We start from the raw sequence: 6,647 nt of genomic DNA on the forward strand, positions 1-6,647 counted from the left end.
GAGCTGTGGTTCCAACAAGAGGGCGCAATATGTCACACAGCTCGTGCCACAATCGATTTATTGAAAGACACGTTTGGTGACCGCCTAATTCCACGTTATGGACCTGTGAATTGGCCTCCAAGATCTTGTGATTTAACACCGCTAGACTACTTTCTGTGGAGCTATGTAAAGTCATTGGTCTAAGCGGATAAGCCACAAACCCTTGACCATTTGGAAGACAACATTCGCCGTGTTATTGCCGATATACGGCCACAAATGTTGGAAAAAGTAATCGAAAATTGGACGTCCAGATTGGACTACATCCGAGCCAACCGTGGCGGTCATATGCCAGAAATCATATTTAAAATGTAATGCCACAAGATAATCTTGCGGATAAATGAAATTCATGTCAATCGAATAATACATCGTTGGTTTATTGCGATTTAAAGTTCTATAGCTCTAAAAAAAACACCCTTTAGCTCTAACTAATACCTTTTTTTTTCGAAAAGAAAATATCCATTTCCATCAAATATTCATATTTATAGGTATCGTTAACGTTCCCTACGAAGCGAAGCTTAATCAACCTCATTAATCAAATCGACATCCTCGCCTAGTGAAACACGATTGTTCTTTATGCTGTTAATTCGAACTCACTACAATAAATTCCAGCAGAAATGCCCTCGATCATCGTTAAGCTGAGGAATTTGCGCCTTAACTCATGAGGGAGATGCGTCCAAACTAATTAAAAGGTGGAATAAGGCACAGATCCTGGGTTCCCTATTAGCATCATAATCCCCAGTTATTCATCCTTTCCGTAGAGCAATATTCCTGATGTTCAGCATTGCTTACACCATCAATTACATCGCTGCCGGTGTATTAGCAGAGGGCCGAGACCGTACTATACAGTATTGTCCCGTGACGGATGTGGAAGCAAATTTGGCGGCGAGATACAACATCAGGAGGACGTTGCGAGGGGGAAAAGGGAAGAAGGTCAATGATGAACTTCCGTCGACCTCGTTGCGGTGCCAGCGTTATGTAACAAATGCGGCTGTTGCGGTATGAAGAAGATTCCGACGCACTGATTGAATATGGTCAGATGGTTCTCGAGGGGTTGTACCATGAAATTGGAAGAGGCGCAGAGATTTAGGCAGATGTGTTTTATAGTTTAGTTAATCATCAAATGGAAATTTCAAATCTGTGGAATATTTTTTTATGTAACTTCATATATTTTGGGCGAAGTTTTCCATCTTTCAGATATCAGCATTGAGATATTTCACTAAAGATGAGATTGCTGTAGATCGTAGGGATTCATCAACATTTTGAAACTACTTGACTTGAAAATCAAGCTCGTGAAAATAACAAACTTGAGCTTGACTTGATTTTAGATATTTAATGCTTGACTTGATGTCAAACTACTTGATATTATTTGAGCTTGAAATGCACGCGTCGCACGGCAATCTGCTATCGTGCGCGCTTAGACTAAATAAGGGGATTCCTCGAGCGCCGAGAGACTGAAGTATTCGCCAATGTGACTTTATTAGTTGTTTTCTCACAGTTCTATGAAATCTATTGGTAGATTTTGGTAGTGTCAGAAATATCTTTCCAAACTTGGCCAAAATGGCCAAGGGTTTTTTATCAACGCCAGCATATTCAGCTCCTGTTGAAGAACAATTTTCCAGAGCTGCCCTTAAAGTCACAAAAACCCGCAATAGCTTAGGCGACAAATCTATAAGATGCCTGATGTGTCTTAGATCCTGGATGGAAAATTATGAAATCAAATAAAGCCTGGAGATTTCTCAATATTCAGAAACTTTATAATTTTTTTATTTTGTTATGATTTATAAGGATTTAATTTCATTATGTTTCTGTTTCAAAAAATTGATAGTTTCGGTTCTTTTATACGATAAGTTTAATAAATAAAAGTGTTTTCTTGCAAAGTTCCCTCTCATTTAATCATTTTTTAATTGATGTGACACTACAATAAAATTGCTACAAATCAAGTAGCTTGATATGATTCAATTACTTGATAAATACATACTCGACTTGACTTAAGATTGAAAAACTACTACATGACTTGAGCTTAACTTGAAATCAATATAAAAATTCATATTACATTGAATGTATGTATAATTTCAAGAACATACTAGGTTGAAATTCGATTTTTTTACAGAGTGTTACCAAATTGAAGGTACAAAAGTAAATGAGAGATTCCTTGGATAATTTTGAGGAAAAATATTTCTGCAAAAGCTTTGTTTTCGAGATACAGGGTGTTCCATGTAGTCTTTCTTTTTTTAATGATTATATCTGTATATTGAATCTTTATTAATCTTGGCTACAGATTACCAAAACTAATATGTAATTAATTTATTCACCACAGCTTTCTAAGTGTAATAATAATAATAATTTGGATTTTCCTGAGGATTACTATAGAATTGTTTGAAATTTTCATTTCAAAATCTGAAGCCTATACGAAAAAACGACAAGAAACCAAAAAGTGTAGTACTGCTCCACAGATTCTTTTTGAATTTTTCTTAACTACCAGTGGTCCACCAAAAAATGAGAAAGGAAAGAATCGGGATATGTTTCAGAAAAAATATCACCCTGTAGATTTGCATTCAAAGTTAGCATATCACATGATGAAAAATTCAATTTGAAATATCTATGTTGAATTTAAGTTGAATATCTTGTAAAGGGGAGGTGCTATGAGAAAGAAACTTGAAAAAAATCAAACTTCAACACGCTTTATCTCGAAAACAAAGCATTTGCGGGCCCATGTTTACAAGACTTTTATTCCTTAAAAATATCCGAGGAATCTGCCATTTTTGTTTGTATCTCTAAGATAGGAACACCTGTATACCTACCTGTTTACGATTCTGAACTCTCCAAAATCAATCAATGATCGAGCGTAAAAAAACTCCTGATATCAAGATGTAGGTACTCTTCTCGAACTTTTCATTAGTGAATTTTCCAAATCCACTTTCGAATGAACTCGAATAATGAAAATACATAAATAAATGTTCGTTTCCTTACAAGTCGACAAAGCCTTATTGTTCAGAACAATTCAACAAAGGAAAAGCATTATATTCGTTGCTTCTCTTCAGCATCAGGAAGATTCATCCCCCAACCACCGAACGATGCAGTTTCGTCCATTTCTAGAGATTTTCCCCAGGAAATATTATATTGACGACCTATTATCCGCAATGGAAGTAATATAAAAAGTCAATTTATAAGGCCAATTTTTCCACGTTCAAATAGATGGAGGAAGTCATCAAGAAACCTTGATTGCCCACACTGTGTCTCTCTTTCCACACGGAAACGAAAACAAAGCAGCCTTCCTGCGATCTGACGTCCAGGAATGTATGCTATCAATTAGGAACAATAACACATAAATGCGGAAAACGTCCCAGACTGGCTGGAATGAGCAAGGAAAGAGAGGAGATTTGTGTAGGCGACTAACTAGACATTATTAACTAAATTCCCCTTGTCTGTAAAAATGAGAGAGCATTCTTATCTTCACTGTCATTATGATTGCTCAGCTGTATGAACGGATTGACTGCGATGGAAATGTAGTTTGCTATGTTACGTTTCCCGAGATCAGGTTTGATGTTTGACTGAGACGTGCATGTAGGTGTCTGGGCGTAGGGAATATTACCATCGAAAGTAATTCCATGGTTTCATGTTTCATGTGTACTGTCAAACGAGTTTTTTTTTTCGGAAGAATTGGTTGTGTTGATGGTGTTGTTCAAGACGTACACCTACGATACTAATTAGATTGAATTTACACGATATGCATGATGGTTATGTTGAGGAATATATTTTGGAGTTTTTATAAAGTGGGATTCATATACACCTCTTGATTCATCTTAGCTGAAGAATGTAAAGTTTTGTTTTTAAGTACAATTGAAATTCACATTGAGGATTAGATATTACCGATCTACGAGGTTGTATCTAGAGAAAAATTTCAGGGGGGGGAGGTTCGGTTTGAATTGTAGAATTGTAGAAAAACATCAAATTATTTTATTTGAAGAAAAAACGACTGCCTACAATCTGTTATATGTCAATGTTATTATAATAAAACCATGATAGAAATATGCACATTTTTATAAAATTAAATTTAGTGTCCTAGCTTTCTTCTCAGCGAACAAATCAATGACCTCCTCGGTTTCTATTATGCGGTGGATTGATATTAAAACAATTTGTTTAATCTTTCCTGGTTTCCTCTCAGGGGTACATGTGATTACAGACTCGGTAAAAGACTGTTTCAAAAATTTTCACAACTTTGTGAATGTTTGAATATAAGGACTAGTCGCATTCCACGAAAGCTTGAATATCATGTCTTGTTCGATCTAATCCAGATTTGTCCCAGCCTTTTCATCCTTCTTATTTCAAGGGCTCCTCTCACTAAACAAAAATATTGCACAATATTTTTGCACAAAACCGAGATCTTCAAATTTTTGTGTAAACTTTTTACCAATGTGAGAGTCCGTTAACAACAGTGTACTTAATATGTTATTTTTTTTATAAAGTAATGTAGGATTTATGATAAATGAATAAGGTCAGCATCAAGGAGTTATTTCGTCAAAATGTCTGTCATTTTCGAATTTTGTGCATGGGATTTTCTCAAACGATTCGACTTACTGACTTAAATATTATGCACAACAAAAAATCCTTCATTTCATAGAAAAAATAATATTGAAAGAAAATCCTGGCATTAACGAAACTAACAGATTACATTTTAGGAATCTTAGGTTTCTTAAATAATTCAAACTCTAATTGTTTATTCCATTTGAATAATCAGACTCGTTGAAATCTTCTGAAGAATGATCCAGATGATTCGGAGTTATATCATAGAAGTTATCCAAATATTTTCTAAAACGGACCACTGAATACTCTCAACAATCCTCAGAACTTATTATACGACGATTATATTCTTCAGACATATTCGAGTTATTTTCTGTGGAGGCTTTTCTTCGAATAGAGCAAAATATAACTTGTTCTGGCAAAAAAAAGATTAAATGAGTTAATTGATTATTATGAACCAGAATTAAAAAGGATCATGTGAACATTATACCTACCACTTAGTAGGAATTATGAAGGACGTTGGATTCAGTATAAAATCCATTGAAAGCAAGTTTTTTTTCATATACGATATTTTTCTTTTCTGAATATCGAATGGAAGACGAACAATTATTTCAATTTTTGTATTACAAAACCGAGAAAATAATCGATTGAAGGATTCCATGATTTAACCTTCTATTATAATAATAAACCAAAAATACTACTATTATGATTGCACCAATAAAACACAGCAAATTTCAACAAACCTGCATCAACTCATACTTTTAAGTTTTGGTTTTTGTGGAGAATCCAAATGAACTGAAGAGAACATCACTACAATTAAACTTATTGTGTTGGTATTTCATGTCGATAAATTATGTTCGGCCTTAAACACGATAACTCTAGAACGTAAAAAAACCTGAACACTTAAAAATTTCCGGCTAGGTTTGCACCTCGAATGCCTCATCGAGTTTGTTAATGGGTAAATATGATCATATGAAATTTTGTTTGAAATATCAGAACTGAAAATATTTCGTCTTAAAATGAAAAAAAGTTTGAAGCTTCATGCAAAATTTCAGTTCAATCTCGCCATCATAACCCGAAAAAATTCGAGGAGGATATCGAAAAAAAATTTAAAATGTCGGTAACAAGATATCCTATTGAATTTAAATTCTGAACCATAGAAAATTCGAGCAGAATATCAAAAAAATTACCCTATACATAAATATTAACATAACGATAATTAAACGCGCTAAAAATTTGTATTTTTGTCTACCCTGTATCAATTGGAATCAACATGTGATACATTTTTGGAATCAACTCAGCTAGAGTAATCGGAAAATTGAGGCAAAATGGGGGTGTTCCATTTAAAGAAAATGACGGTGACGTCATTACTCGAAAGTAATTCACCCTGTATATTAGATTATTATTTTAAAATACGCTAATTTAAAATCAAAAATCGACGTGTTTAAGGATTATTTCTTAGAATGGTCTGTTTAGCTAAAAATGAATTTGTTCCATACTTTACGGACACAGTGTATAACAAATACCTAATCGATCACCTCAAACAACAGTTAAACAATAGTTAGATATTCATCAGTCTTCTATACTTTCTCTCCCATCATCATGACAGCGAATTACATTGACTTCCATAATTCAACAGTCATTGCATGTGTGCACCATGATATGCTGAATCAAGAGGGATGAAACGAAACGATTCATGTATCTCGAAATTTTTCCCTTTCAGAATTATTGACATTCAAATTGTTCCTGCGTGACATCTTGACAGCGTACAACTCTCATCATAAACAATTCATGTATGCGTATATGGCCACTAGATGAAGCGAGGTCAAAGGATACCCAGGAGAACCTCATTTAATAGCGAGTTCATTACTTTTGTTATAGGGCAACGGCATTGGAGTACTTACGAGTAACTAACCACTCTTTTGTGATGGAAATATCAGCCGACCCGTTCTATGAACACAAAAGCTGTTAGAGTAGTAGATTGGCACTAATAATTTGTTTCCGTATATAAATGCCTAGTTAATTAGATGGAGTTATTTCTATTATACGGCCGTTTAGTTGGACTTTTGGTTTGTTTTACCTTTGTT

Source organism: Harmonia axyridis, chromosome 3, assembly GCF_914767665.1.
Source record: "Harmonia axyridis chromosome 3, icHarAxyr1.1, whole genome shotgun sequence".
NCBI classification, from domain to species: domain Eukaryota; kingdom Metazoa; phylum Arthropoda; class Insecta; order Coleoptera; family Coccinellidae; genus Harmonia; species Harmonia axyridis.